This window comes from Oryctolagus cuniculus, chromosome 9 (assembly GCF_051225735.1).
Source record: "Oryctolagus cuniculus isolate XC-2025 breed Fujian yellow rabbit chromosome 9, ASM5122573v1, whole genome shotgun sequence".
In the NCBI taxonomy this organism is placed as follows: Eukaryota; Metazoa; Chordata; class Mammalia; order Lagomorpha; family Leporidae; genus Oryctolagus; species Oryctolagus cuniculus.
In genome coordinates, this window is record NC_142875.1 from 120,247,234 (window position 1) to 120,260,838 (window position 13,605).

The window sequence follows — 13,605 nt, forward strand, 5'->3', positions numbered from 1 at the left end:
ATTGTTTAGATAAAAGATATAACAAAGTATAATTTTTTTTTTTACAGGCAGAGTGGACAGTGAGAGAGAGAGACAGAGAGAAAGGTCTTCCTTTTCTGTTGGTTCATCCCCAAAATGGCCGCTGTGGCCGGTGCGCTGCAGCCGGTGTGCTGCAGCCGGCGCACCGCGCTGATCCGAAGCCAGGAGCCAGGTGCTTCTCCTGGTCTCCCATGTGGGTGCAGGGCCCAAGGACTTGGGCCATCCTCCACTGCACTCCCGGGCCACAGTAGAGAGCTGGACTGGAAGAGGAGCAACGGGGACAGAATCTGGCGCCCTGACCGGGACTAGAACCCGGTGTGCCTGCGCTGCAGGTGGAGGATTAGCCTATTGAGCTGCGACGCCGGCCTAAAGTCAGTATAATATTATATATATTTATTACACATATATATTTTTCCCAAGGAAAACTTTTATTTAAATAATACAAATTTCATAAGTACAACTTTAGGAATATAGTGATTCTTCCCATCATACCTGCTCTCCCACACAAACTCTCACCTCTCCTCCACCCTCTACCCTTCCCAGTTCCATTCTCCATTAAGATTCATTTTCAATTAATTTTAGACATACAAGACAAACTCCATAGTAAGTAAAGATTTTAACAATTTGCATACAGATGCATACACACAAGCCTTTTGAAACAGGTTTTACAGTTAACTCTCATCACTAGAAGTCCAATGCACTATCCATTGCACAACAGAGCCACCTTACAGTTAACTCTCATAATACAACTCATTGAGGACAGAGATCCTGCATGAGAAGTTAGTGTTCAGTGACTCCTGTTGTTAATTTAACAATTAACACTCTCATGTATGATCTCAGTGACCACCCGAGGTTTTTGACATGAGCTGCCTAGGCTATGGAAGCTTTTTGAATCCACAAGCTCTGTCAGTATTAATTAAGACAAGGCCATAGGCAAAGCAGAAGTTCTCTCTTCTCTTTAGAGAAAAGTACATCCTTCTTTGATGGCCACTTCTTTTCAATGGGGTCTCACTCACAGACTTCCTTTATGTAGAACATTTTTTTGCCAAGTCTCTTGGCTTTCCGCGCCTGAAATGCTTTCATGGGCTTTTGAGCCAGACCAGGAAGACTTAACGGCTGATTCTGAAGTAAGAGTGCTACCTAAAGTGATTGTTAATCTATGAGTCTGCTTTGCGGACTGCTTCCCATGTTGGAACATTCTCTTCTTTATAAATTCTATCTATTATTATTATTACCAGAACTTGATCCTTTTTATATATTCACTTTACCACTTAATATGGTCACTTTAACACTTAAGATGACATTTTTACCATGCAGCTTAATGGGATTTGGGGTCCCATGGCAAGTTTCTATACTGTACCCTTAGAAGTAAGTCTGTAGGAATGTATGCAGAATGATACAGCTTTACAATTGCAAACTTCCTCCTCACTGTCTTATGCCCTATCTTATTTCTTTACTGAGATCTATTTCTTATGACTTTACACACATATTATTAACACTATGTTAAGTAAAGAGCTCAACAAATAATATGAAGAAAAAAACCAAAACTGTTCCTTGACAGTTAAGACAAGGGCTGTCCAAGTCATTGCTTCTTGAAGTGTCAATCTACAGATTTCCTTTTAGATGCTCTAATAGTTCTAACAGATCAGGGAGAACATATGGTATTTGTCCATTTTGGACTGGCTTATTAAACTAAGTATGATGTTTTCCAGATTCATCCATTTTGTTGCAAATGACCAGATTTCAGTTTTTAAATCACTGTGTAGTAGTCTGTAGTGTGCATATCCCATCATTTCTTTATCTAATCTTCAGATGATGGACATTTAGGTTGATTCCATGTCTTAGCTATTGGCATTGTCTGTGTAAACAAAGGCTGTTGTTTTTTGTGTATTGATTTTATATCCTGCTACTTTACCATACTCTTCTATGAGTTCCAACAGTCTATTGGTGGAGTCTTTTATATCCCCTATATGTAGAATCATGTCATTTGCAAAGTGGGAGTTTGACCTCCTCTTTCCTATTTGTATCCCTTTGATTTTTTCTTTTTCTTTTTTTTGTTTGTTTTTTGACAGGCAGAGTGGACAGTGAGAGAGAGAGAGAGACAGAGAGAAAGGTCTTCCTTTTTCCGTTGGTTCACCCCCTAATGGCTGCTGCGGCTGGTGCACCGCACTGATCTGAAGCTAGGAGCCAGGTGCTTCTCTTGGTCTCCTATGGGGTGCAGGGCCCAAGGACTTGGGCCATCCTCCACTGCCTTCCCGGGCCATAGCAGAGAGCTAGACAGGAAGAGGAGTGACCGGGACAGAATCTGGCACCCCGACTGGGGCTAGAACCTGGTGTGCTGGTGCTGCAGGCAGAGGATTAGCCTATTGAGCCACAGCGCCAGCCTTGATTTTTTTTTCTTGCCTCATGGCTCTGGCTAAAACTTCCAGGGATATATTGAATAGCAATGGTGAGAGTGGGCATCCTCGTCTGGTTCCAGATCTCAGTGCAAATGCTTCCAACTTTTCCCCATTCAACAGGACATTGGCTGTGGGTTTGTCATAAATTGCCTTGATTGTGTAGAGGAATGTTCTTTCTATACTCAATTTGCTTAGGGTTTTCATCATGAAAGGGTGTTGTATTTTATCAAATGCTTTCTCTGCATCTATTGAGATAATCATATGGTTTTTGTTCTTCAGTTTATTAATGTAATGTATCACATTGATTGATTTGCAAATGTTGATCCATCCCACTTGGTCCAAGTGCATGATCTTTCTGATGTGTTGTTGGATTTGATTGGCTAGAATTTTGTTGAGGATTTTTGTGTCTATATTCATCAGGGAAATTGGTCTGTAGTTCTCTTTCTTTGTTGTGCCTTTTCTAGGTTTAGGAATTAAGGTGATGCTGGCTTCATAGAAAGAATTTCAGAGGATTCTCTCCCTCTCAATTGTTTTGAATAACTAGAGAAGAATTGGCTTTAGTTCTTCTTTAAATGTCTGGTAGAATTCAGCAATGAACCCTCCAGTTGTGGGCTTTTCTTTGTTGGAAGGGCCTTTATTACTGATTCAGTTTCTGTTTTGGTAATCAGTCTTTTTAGGTTTTTTGTCTTCATGGCTCAATTTAGGTAGGTTATATGTGTCCAGGAATCTATCCATTTCTTTTGGGATTCTTGATTTGTTGGCATACAGCTCTTTATAGTAATTTCTGTTGATTCTTTTTATTTCTGTGGTGTCTGTTGCTACATTTCCTTTTTTATCTCTAATTTTATTAATTTGGGTCTTCTTTCTCATTTTTTTTGGTTAATTGGGCTGAATGTGTGTCAATTTTGTTTATTTTTTGAGAAACCAGCTCTTCACTTTTCTGATCTTTTGTATTTTTTTTGTCTCAAATTTGTTGATTTCTTCTCTAATTTTACTTATTTCTTTTCTCCTACTAGTTTTGAGTTTGGTTTGCTTTTATTTTTGTAGATCTTTGAAATGAATTGATAGCTTTATTTTTTGCCTTTCCAATTTCTTGATGTGTGCACCAATTGCTATAAACTTTCCTCATAACACTGCTTTTGCTGTGTCCCATAAATTTTGATATGTTGCATTGTCATCTTCATTTGTTTCCAGAAATTTTTTGATTTCTCTTTTGATTTCTTCTACGACCGACTGTTCATTCAGGAGCATGTTGTTCCATCTCCATGTGTTTGCATATGTTCTAGAGATTTCTGAATTGCTGATTTCCTGCTTAATTCCATTGTGGTCCGAGAAGATGCAATGTATGATTTCGATTTTTTTGAATTTGCTGAGTCTTGCTTTATGGCCTAGTAAGTGGTCATTCCTAGAGGAAGTTCTGTGCCCTGCTGAGGAGAATGTATATTCTGTGACTGTTGGATGAAAAGTTCTGTAGATATCTGTTAGGTCCATTTGGTCTATAGTGTCAATTAACTCATTTGTTTCTTTGCTGATTTTATATCTGATTGATCTATCCATTGTTGAAATAGGTTATTGAAGTCCCCTATTATGATTGTATTTGAGACTATGCCTCCCTTTAGACCCCTTAACATTTCTTTTAAATAGTCAGGTGCCCTGTAGTTAGGTGCATATACATTTATAATAGTTACATCTTCCTGTTCAATTGATCCCTTAATCATTATTTTTATTTATTTATTTATTTATTTGACAGGCAGAGTGGACAGTGAGAGAGAGAGAGACAGAGAGAAAGGTCTTCCTTTGCCATTGGTTCACCCTCCAATGGCCGCCACGGCCGGCTCAATGTGGCCAGTGCACTGTGCTGATCCGATGGCAGGAGCCAGGTACTTATCCTGGTCTCCCATGGGGTGCAGGGCCCAAGCACTTGGGCCATCCTCCACTGCACTTCCCTGGCCACAGCAGAGAGCTGGGCTGGAAGAGGGGCAACCGGGACAGAATCTGGCACCCTGACCGGGACTAGAACCTGGTGTGCTGGCGCCGCAAGGCGGAGGATTAGTCTAGTGAGCTGCAGCGCTGGCCAGATCCCTTAATCATTAAACAGTGTCCTTTGTCTCTTTTAATAGTTTTTGTGTTAAAGTCTACTTTGTCTGATATTAGGATGGTTATACCAGCTCTTTTTTGATTTCTGTTGTCATGGAATATCTTTTTTCATCCTTTCACTTTCAGTCTCTGTGCATCTTTGTTGTTGAGATGTGTTTCTTATAAGCAGCAAATAAATGGGTTTTGTTTTTAAATCCATTCAGCAAGCCTGTGTCTTTTAACTGGAGAGTTGAGGCTATTTACATTCAAGGTGATTATTGATAAGTAACAACTTGGCCCTTCCATTTTTCCAAAAATATTCCTATTTTTTATTTTGGATTTCCTTTGTACTTTTACTGGGAGATTTTCTTCCTTTACTTTCTTTTGTAGTGATGACCATGTTTCTGTGTTTCTGTGTACAGCACATTCTTTTGCAGGGCTAGAGTGGTAGTGACAAATTTTTTTTTTAAAGATTTATTTATTTATTTGAAAGTCAGAGTTACACAGAGAGAGGAGAGGCAGGGAGAGAGAGAGAGAGAGGTCTTCCATCCGATGGTTCACTCCCCAATTGGCCACAACAGCTGGAGCTGTGCTGATCTGAAGCCAGGTAACAGGAGCTTCTTATGCATCTCCCATGCAGGTGCAGGGGCCCAAGGACTTGGGCCATCTTCTACTGCTTTTCCAGGCCATAGAAGAGAGCTGGATTGGAAGTGGAGCAGCCGGGTCTTGAACCAGCTCCCATATGGGATGCCGGTGGTTCAGGGCAGGGCGTTAACCTGCTGTGCCACTGTATTGGCCCTGACAGTTTTTTTTAATTTATGTTCATTATGGAAGGTCTTTATTTCACCTTCATTCATAAATGAAAGCTTTGCAGGGTATAGTATTCTGGATTGACCTTTTTTTGTCTTAAGACTTGGAATATATCTTATGATTCTCTCCTATCCTGTAGGGTTTCTGATGAGAAGTCCATTGTGAGTCCAGTTGGAGATCCTCTGAAAGTAATCTGGCATTTCTCTTGTGCACATTTTATGTCTTACCATGGTGAGTTTGATTACAGTCTGCCATGGTGAAGATTTTTTTTGTCTTGTCTATTAGAAGTTCTTTGTGCTTTCTGTACTTGGATGTCCCTTACTTAATCCAAATTAAGGAAGTTTTCTATTATTATTTCACTAAATAGGCCTCCTAATCCTTTTTCTCTTTCCATACCTTCAGTAACTCTTGGAACTTGTATGTTATTTCCTGTGCTTTGTTTTCTAATTAGGACATTCTTTCTTCTACTTCACTGATTCTGTTGTGAAGGCTTTCCACTGCTTTTTTTTTATTAGCTCTATTGAATTCTTCATTTCTGAGATTTAATTTTGATTTCTCTTTAAGACCTCAATTTTGCAGGTTAAATTTTCTTTCATGTCATGTACGAATTTCATTAGTTCATACATTTGCTTCTGATTACTTTCATGTAATCTTATGATAATTTTTTAAATTCTATTGGCATTTCTTCAATCTCATCATCTTCACAATCTAATATTGAAATGTTGTGTTATTTTGGAGGTGACATGTTGTCTTCCTTATTCTTGTTTCTTGAATTGGTGCATTTGTTGTTTGGCATTTGTGGAGATACTCTTTATTGTGTTTTTTCACTGTGGCAGCTTTTTCATTTGTGCTATTCCTCTGTAGATTAGTGGAGTGTCTGCTTTCAATGAATACCTAGTTGCGTGTGGTAGGTGTGGCCAGGGATGTCTATTCAGTTCTCCAGGAGTAGGGCTTGTCTAAGGTGAAACACTCAGGTTTGATGTAGTAAGTTTCCTGTTTTTTTTTTTTTTTTTTTCCCATCAGAGGAGAGGTTCTTTCCACTCAGCTGAGCTCCTCTCCTCAAAGGAGACCAGTGCCTGAGTGCTGTCCTCCGTGGGTATGATTGTCTGCCCTGTCTCAAGGACCACAGTCCTCAGTGTAAGCTTATATTCCCCAGCAACGTCCCTCAGCAGATAATCAAGGAGTCATGAGCATGTGTAATCTTCCACAGTGACTGCCCAAATTCCTGGCCACATTGTGAGCTTTCCCACACAGCCTATTTTTCACAGTCCCAGAACACTAGCCTCCCATGGTCATGAGCACCCAGCCCACTGTTGGTTCTCCTCACCAGACTCAAGAGTCTCCACTTGGCAGGTTGCTGGGTGTGGATATGAGCTGGCACAGCTGTTATGTATGTCCAAAATGATGCTGCTCTCTATCAGCTTGTTACAAGACTGTGTTGCAGGGTGATTGGGGAGAGAGAAATGTGCCCCTCCTTTTTTATTCTCTAGTTTGGCAGGTACGTGATTCCTCATGGGGCTCCAACAGGATTCCCTCTAGGCTCTTCCTGCAGCTTTATCACCAGTGGCTTGGGCTGCTGCAGCCTGGTCTCATCTCACTCTCCAACTGTGGTATGGAGGCTCTTGGTTGCTGGGGTCCTGAGTTGTGGACATCTGCACCCTCCACATAGGTCCACCGTGTCCCTCTGGTTGGCCCAGTTTCCTCTGCCATTTTCTCCCTTAACTTTTCCCTGAGACTGCACTCTCTCCAGGTTTTGTTAAAAACTGTTCTCTTAGACTAGAGCAGTAAGCTCCCTTGCTACTCTACCATCTTAATTCTCCCTTATATGTATTATATATGTTATAAAATAAAGATAATATTCACATCACAACAGGTTACATTTAGAAATCAAACTATCAAAGAACATGTAAGAACTTGATATGGATATTTTTATAGTCCTGTAAAGAACATATAAGATTATGGTATATGAAATCACATTCATTTTTTTCACATTTTACCTTGCATTACATTTCTTTCTAAAGAAATTTAAAAACATTATTTATATAAGGAGAACAAATTTCATGTATTTTATATGTGTAGATTTCCCACTTTACCCTCCCCCTGTCCCTCCCTCCTACCTTCCTTCTTCCTTCCTTTCTTATTTTTCTTTTAATTTTTATAAGTGACATTCAGTTTACTTTATAATCACAAGTTTAACCTTCCAATAAATAGAGAATTCAACAAGTGGTAAGTAGAAAAAAATCCCACTGTTTTCAGTTTAGACAAGGGAGACAAGGGCAATGAACAATAATCAAATCTCAAAATGTCACTTTTGTTCACATACTTTCCATTTTTTGTTCTCTGTATATTAGTTACCATAAATTAGAGAAAACATATGATATCTATATTTTTGGGTGTGGCTCATATAATGATATTCTATATTGATAGATGAGAGGATTTATCAAAGTAAAGATGTCAATTCTCACCCAGTAAATCTATAAACTCAATGCTGGATTCCAATTGGATTCTTGAGGAACTTAACAAACATTTTAAAATGTATAATAAAGTTAAAAAATAGCTAAATCAAATTTGAAAAGGAAGACCAAAGGGAGTGTTCTTATCATATAAGAAATTGGGTCAGACTCTGTATCTATCTTAAATAGAACAGTGTAGTCTGCCTCATGAATAAGCAAACTGATCAATGGAATATAAGCAGCTTTATTTAAATATGGGAGACTTTATTTATTTATTTTAAGATTTATTTGTTTATATGGAAGTCAGAGTTACATAGAGAGAGAAGGAGAAGCAGAGAGAGCAAGAGAGGTCCTTAATCTGCTGGTTTACTCCCCAGTTGGCCGCAATGGCCAGAGCTGTGCCAATCTGAAGCCAGGAGCCAGGAGCTTCCTCTGGGTCTCCCACACAGGTGCAGGGACCCCAGGTCTTGGAGTATTTTTTTATGCTTTCCTGGGCCATAGCAGAGAGCTGGATCAGAAGAGGAGCAGCTGGACCAGAACCGGTGCTCATATGGGATGACAGCAATGCAGGCGGTGGCTTTACCTGCTACACCACAGTGCTGGCCCCAGGACACTATGCAACTTCTGCAGCATCACAAATTAATAAGGAAAAATACAAAATGTTTGATACAAAAATACTGTAAGAAAAACTCATAGAATGGTGAAAATATCATTAGAACTTTACACTACTTACAAAAGTAGGTTCTAGATGAATTCACAATGGCAATCTTAAAGGCAAAGTGGAAAGATGGGAGAATATTTAGGAGACAGGAGACTATTTTCCCAGTGAAGTAGGTGTGGGAAAGCTATCTTAAATAAAACTGGAAAGTATGAACTGTATAGTAAAAATTTAATGGAATGGAACACCTCAAAATTGTGGATTTCTTTTCAGTAAAGGATACTGTTCAGATCACCTGATGATGATAGAATGGAAAAAAAGTTCTGTGTTAAACTTGTTAGGGTCTAGTATACAAAGGTAGAAAGAATTCCTGGAACTTAAAAAAAAAATAAACAGAAGAAAGTTGAGCAACACCTATGAGTAGGCAATTTTCAGACTGTACTATCTAAATGGATAGCAGGTTCATGAAATCATCTATAATCTGAGACATACAAATTGAAACAATGAAATATAACATTATGTCTATCAGAACACAAACTTGAAAAAGTGGGTAAATATCAAGAGTTGACAAGATGTTGAGAATCCAGACTCCTTTGTATTGCTGATGGGAAGATGAATGGGTGCAGTCATGGACACCCATTTGGCAGTATTTGTGTAAAGATTTAAAATTATCTCAAGCTGAAAAGTTTAATGTGAAAAATTTAGATTTTTTTTTTTTTTTTGCAGGGAGGCACAGAAAAGGGAGAGTACTCAAAGAATAGACAATTAAGAGTCTTTTACTGGATTGATGAGAATGATTTACTCATTTTACCCATAAGGTTTCTCTCTCTCTTTTTTTTTTGAAAAAAAAAGGGAGAAAAATAAAAAATATGAAGCATTCAAGTTTGGGATGTACCTTGCATTTCTTTTGGCCATCTGATCAATGTCATTTGTTCAGTTACTTATTCAGCGAATGTAATTCTAAGCACCTAGAATATGCCAAGCCTTTTGCTAGATGTTTTAGAGATATTCATTAGCAAGGTGAGAAGTAATGTTTACCCTCAGGGGAATTACAGTCATACTCTATTTCTAGCCTGAAAGCTTTCACCAAGGTAATAGTTGGGAGGAATTTTCCTGAATCCAGTTATCTCCTAATCTAGAATGCAGTGATTCATGATAGATGGACATTTGTGAGCCCAAAGCATGTCCTACAAGGCCCTTGATACTGTAAGACTGAGTGGAGTGATTGTGGACTCTTGTGGAAAAGAAGTTAGTAAAGCCAATTTCTGAGTAACTTTGGCCCAAGTACACTCTCCTGCTCTAACTCCTCTCTCAAAGAAAACGGTCAAAGGATTGATTATTGTTTGTTTTGGCCAAACAATAGACCACCTGAGAGGAGCTTGTCCAGGGCATCTAAACAGGGCCAGGAGTTTGAGGCAAGAGGGAGGAGAGCTGTGACAGGTAGAGACCCGAGGCAGCTCTGTCACAGTCTGGGTCAGTAGCAAGAATCCTTGTGCGCATAGTTGAGGGCAAGTAGATTTCTGGTGGGGGACTAGGCAAGGGAAAGAAAACCTGAGGTAGGAGAGTGACAGAAAGCAAGGTGTGCCCACGTTGAAAAGAGAAATAGAAAGTAATTACAAGAGAGCTACAGATTTATTTTTATGTGTGACCTGATCTACCCTGCCGGGTTAGGAATGGGGGGCTCTGAATTTTGTCAGGCAGTAGTGAGATCTTTAAAGTAAAGGGGACTTCTCTCCACTTTTCCCTCTAGATGCACCTGCCATCCATTCCTGTGCCCCAGGAGATTGACTCTTGGAGCTACATCCACAGATTTCCTTTTCTGCTGGACAACGGGAGTCACTAGCAGGAGGAGGGAGGGAGAAGGGGGAGTGAGATGGCATCTCCGTCTTCTCAGATTCCTCACTGTCAGTCACTGTGGGCTGCTCGTCCGTGTGGTGAAGGCCACATCTCCTGTTGGGCAGTCTTCTCTGGGCCACCTCCCTTCCCTGTCTAGTGTTGCTTTTGCCATTGGCCTCTTCCAAGCTGGGGACACTAACAGCTTGATGCTGTTGCTAACTATGGGGCTTACATCATTCTTGTCCCTTTCCTACATGACTGTCAGAGTTTCTTTATGAATCTCCTCTCATTCACCGAGCTGACACAGAGTACCTCTGACTGCGATAGAAGCCATTGAGCCCAGCATTGCTCCATGTAAAAACCTGTGCAGTAAGAGGTCACTACTGGGTGTCAGGCCATTTTATTTCTTTCTTTTTTTAAGGATTTATTTTATTTATTTGAAAGAGAGAGAGAGGGAGAGAGAGAGAGAGAGAGAGGGAGAATGTCTTCCATCCACTGGTTCACTCCCCAGATGGTCACAATGGCCAGAGATGAGTTGATCTGAAGCCAGGAGCAAGGAGCTCCTTCCACATGGGTACATGAACCCAAGGACTTGGGCCATCTTCTACTGCTTTCCCAGGCCATAGCAGAGAGCTGGTTTGAAAGTGGAGCAGCCAGTACTCGAACCAGTACCCATATGGGATGCTGGTGCTGCAGGCTTGGGCTTTAACCCTTTGTGCCACAACGCCGGCTCCCATTTTGTTTCTTCTCATGGTGTCTGCTGCCCCTTTTCATCCATCATAATGTTTGTTTGCTTTTCTTCTTTCGTGTAAGCCCTTTCAAACTTGTGGCATTTAAGTGTTCTTTGTGTTGCTTTGAATTCCTTGAAGTGCTCCTTTTTTTTTTATGTGAAATTATGTGACATCTCATTGTCTAACTTTCTTATTCTATTATTATTATTAAAATTTTTAAAAATTTATTTAGTTTTCATCTTATTTTAAAGGCATAGACACAGGGAGAGAGAGACAGACAGAAACAGGTCTCTTTAGAGATCTCCCATGCACTGGTTCACACCCCAAATTCCTGGAAAGCCAAGACTGGACCAGGCCAAAGCCTGGAACCTAGACCTTTATGTAGGTCTCCCTCAGGGATGACAGGAACAAAAGCCCTTGACCACGGCTGCTGACTCCAAGGTGTGCATCGGCAGGAAGTTGGGTCAGAAGCAGAGGAGCCAGAACTCCAACGAGGCACTCTGATAAGGGGTTACAGGTGTCCCTAGCAGCACGGTATCCCCTGTGTCAAACACCCACCCTACTTTGATGCTTTAAAACTAACTTTCTTCAAGCAATTTTTACTTTTAGTTCTTATGCTTACTGGATCACATCTGTTTTTCTTCTGCTAGCTCTAAGTGTGCTTTTTCTTGAGTGTGCAGTCCTGAGAAAGGAAAAGTAGCTCCTGGCAGCTGGGAACTGACCGGGTATTCTCAGCTAGACTGTGGTATGGCTGAACTGGCCAGGTGCTCTCTTGTTGAAGATAAATAGCTTTTCAGAACAGCAATCCGAGCTTATACCACTCTGTGATGTGTCAGACAACAACAAGACCACTCCATGGGTGTGTCCAAACATAGCCTTTGGTCCAAGCCACAAAAACGACCAAATATCTTTTATTCTGTCTAATTTGAGGGGCCACTGCCTCTTTCCCAGTCATTCGTGATTAACCCTGTTTCTTTCCACCTTATAGGTTAGAATTATTAAGGTGACAGTTGGGAGAACTTCTGCTGTGTACTGAGAACATCTATTGTATAGCGGCGCCCTACTTCCTTGAATCCCTCCCACAAGACAAGTCCAAATTCTAGATTGCATTCTGAACAGCTTCTCACTGAGACACCCGTGGTTCCCTGTGGTCTGTACGCCCTGGTAACAAATCCACCTTCCTTTAACTGCAGGTGTGTTCCTGGTGGTTCTTTGCTGAGAAGGGACAAGAACAGGACACAGCACCCATTCCTTTGTCTTTTCTGGATTCCTAGGAGCCATGATCATTTTCCTACAAGATGCTCACGACTGCTGCTTTGTTGATGAGAACTCAGGAGGTGTTCTTATGGCCACCTCAACACGTGAGCCACGGAAAACTTTCCAAGTGATAATCAAGGTGAAGTTCAACCCATCAATGCAGCAGAACACAGGCTACTAATCACCTCAGCTGTGTAAAAGAAGTCTCTGTACTGAACTTTTGTCTCTGTGTTAATCCTCCCCAAGGCTCCTTCTCCCTAGCTCTCTGCCCTACTTGACAACTCTCAGTAAGTATGGTTAGGAGGGACCTACCTCCAAAGCTCTGTTTAATCACAGAAGAGAAAAGTAAAGGAGGGTTGACGTTGGATACAGGAGAGGGCAGAGAAGTGACAATAGGAGAGACACCACCTTGCTGAAGTTCACCCTTAGAGCCAGTCTCTATTATGCTCTGCCACGTGGAAGTTTGTTTCCTTTGAATCTCATTGCCTTTGAGAGCCCAAGCCTTCTTGTTAATAGGATGAATTTGTCTGTTCCCATTACCTAACTGGAGAGTGCTGTCCTTGTTTGAGGTAACCTTCAGTTTTACCGGATATGTTTGGTCTCAGGGGCTCTACCGTGTTGGCGTTCTTATATCTCTAAAAGTAGAACTTTGGATAATGAGAAAGATTTGTAGAAATGTCAAAAAGTGGAGAGCTGCTGTGTCACCCCATGTTTATGGAAGCCCCTGGTTATCAGCTTCCCGAATACAGTGAGCGGGGATAGTCCAGGGGCATCTGTGACAATTGTCCACCTCTGCTCCTGCCCTCTGGTCTTTGCCTTCATCAATTTCTTCTCAGTTATTTATGCATGTGGACTCTAGGGGACCTAAAGCATTGTCCACTCTTTCTATTGAGGAAATTGCTGAGTGGGGGTGTGATTCTTCCATGGTATAAAGTGATGGGGCAACTGGTGTGTTTTATTAATCTGAAAATATTTCAGTTTTTGGTAGGTCTGTTTTGGTCTTTCTGTGCTCTTCGAATTCTGTTTTCAGATTCTTTTTTCTGGTCATATAGATCTAAATGATTTTTCTTAAAGATTTATCTTATTTGAAAGAGTTACAGAGAGTGAGGGGGAAGAGAGAGAGAGAGAGAGAGAGAGAGAGAGAGAGAGAGACAGGGAGGGAGGGAGGGAGAGAGAATGAATGAGAATCTTCCACCCACTGGCTTAAATTCTCCAAATGGCCAAAGTGACCAGGCTGAAGTCAAGACCCTGGAACTCCAGCCAGGGCCCCAAATACTCAGACCATCTTCTGCTGCTTTCCCAGGTGTATTAGCAGGGTGCTGGATCAAAAGTGGAGCAGCTGGGACTCGAACCAGCACTCATATGGG

At 41.0% G+C, this 13,605-nt stretch overlaps 1 long non-coding RNA gene across 1 annotated transcript in view; it reads left to right on the forward strand.

The window, feature by feature from the left end:
- The window catches only part of LOC149124741 (uncharacterized), an 84,582-nt gene extending 71,416 nt beyond the window's left edge, over nt 1-13,166 (forward strand). The window contains exon 3 of the long non-coding RNA XR_016213013.1: nt 12,175-13,166. This is a non-coding gene — a long non-coding RNA (uncharacterized LOC149124741). The remainder of the gene's footprint in view (nt 1-12,174) is intronic.
- The last annotated feature ends 439 nt before the right edge of the window (nt 13,167-13,605 follow it).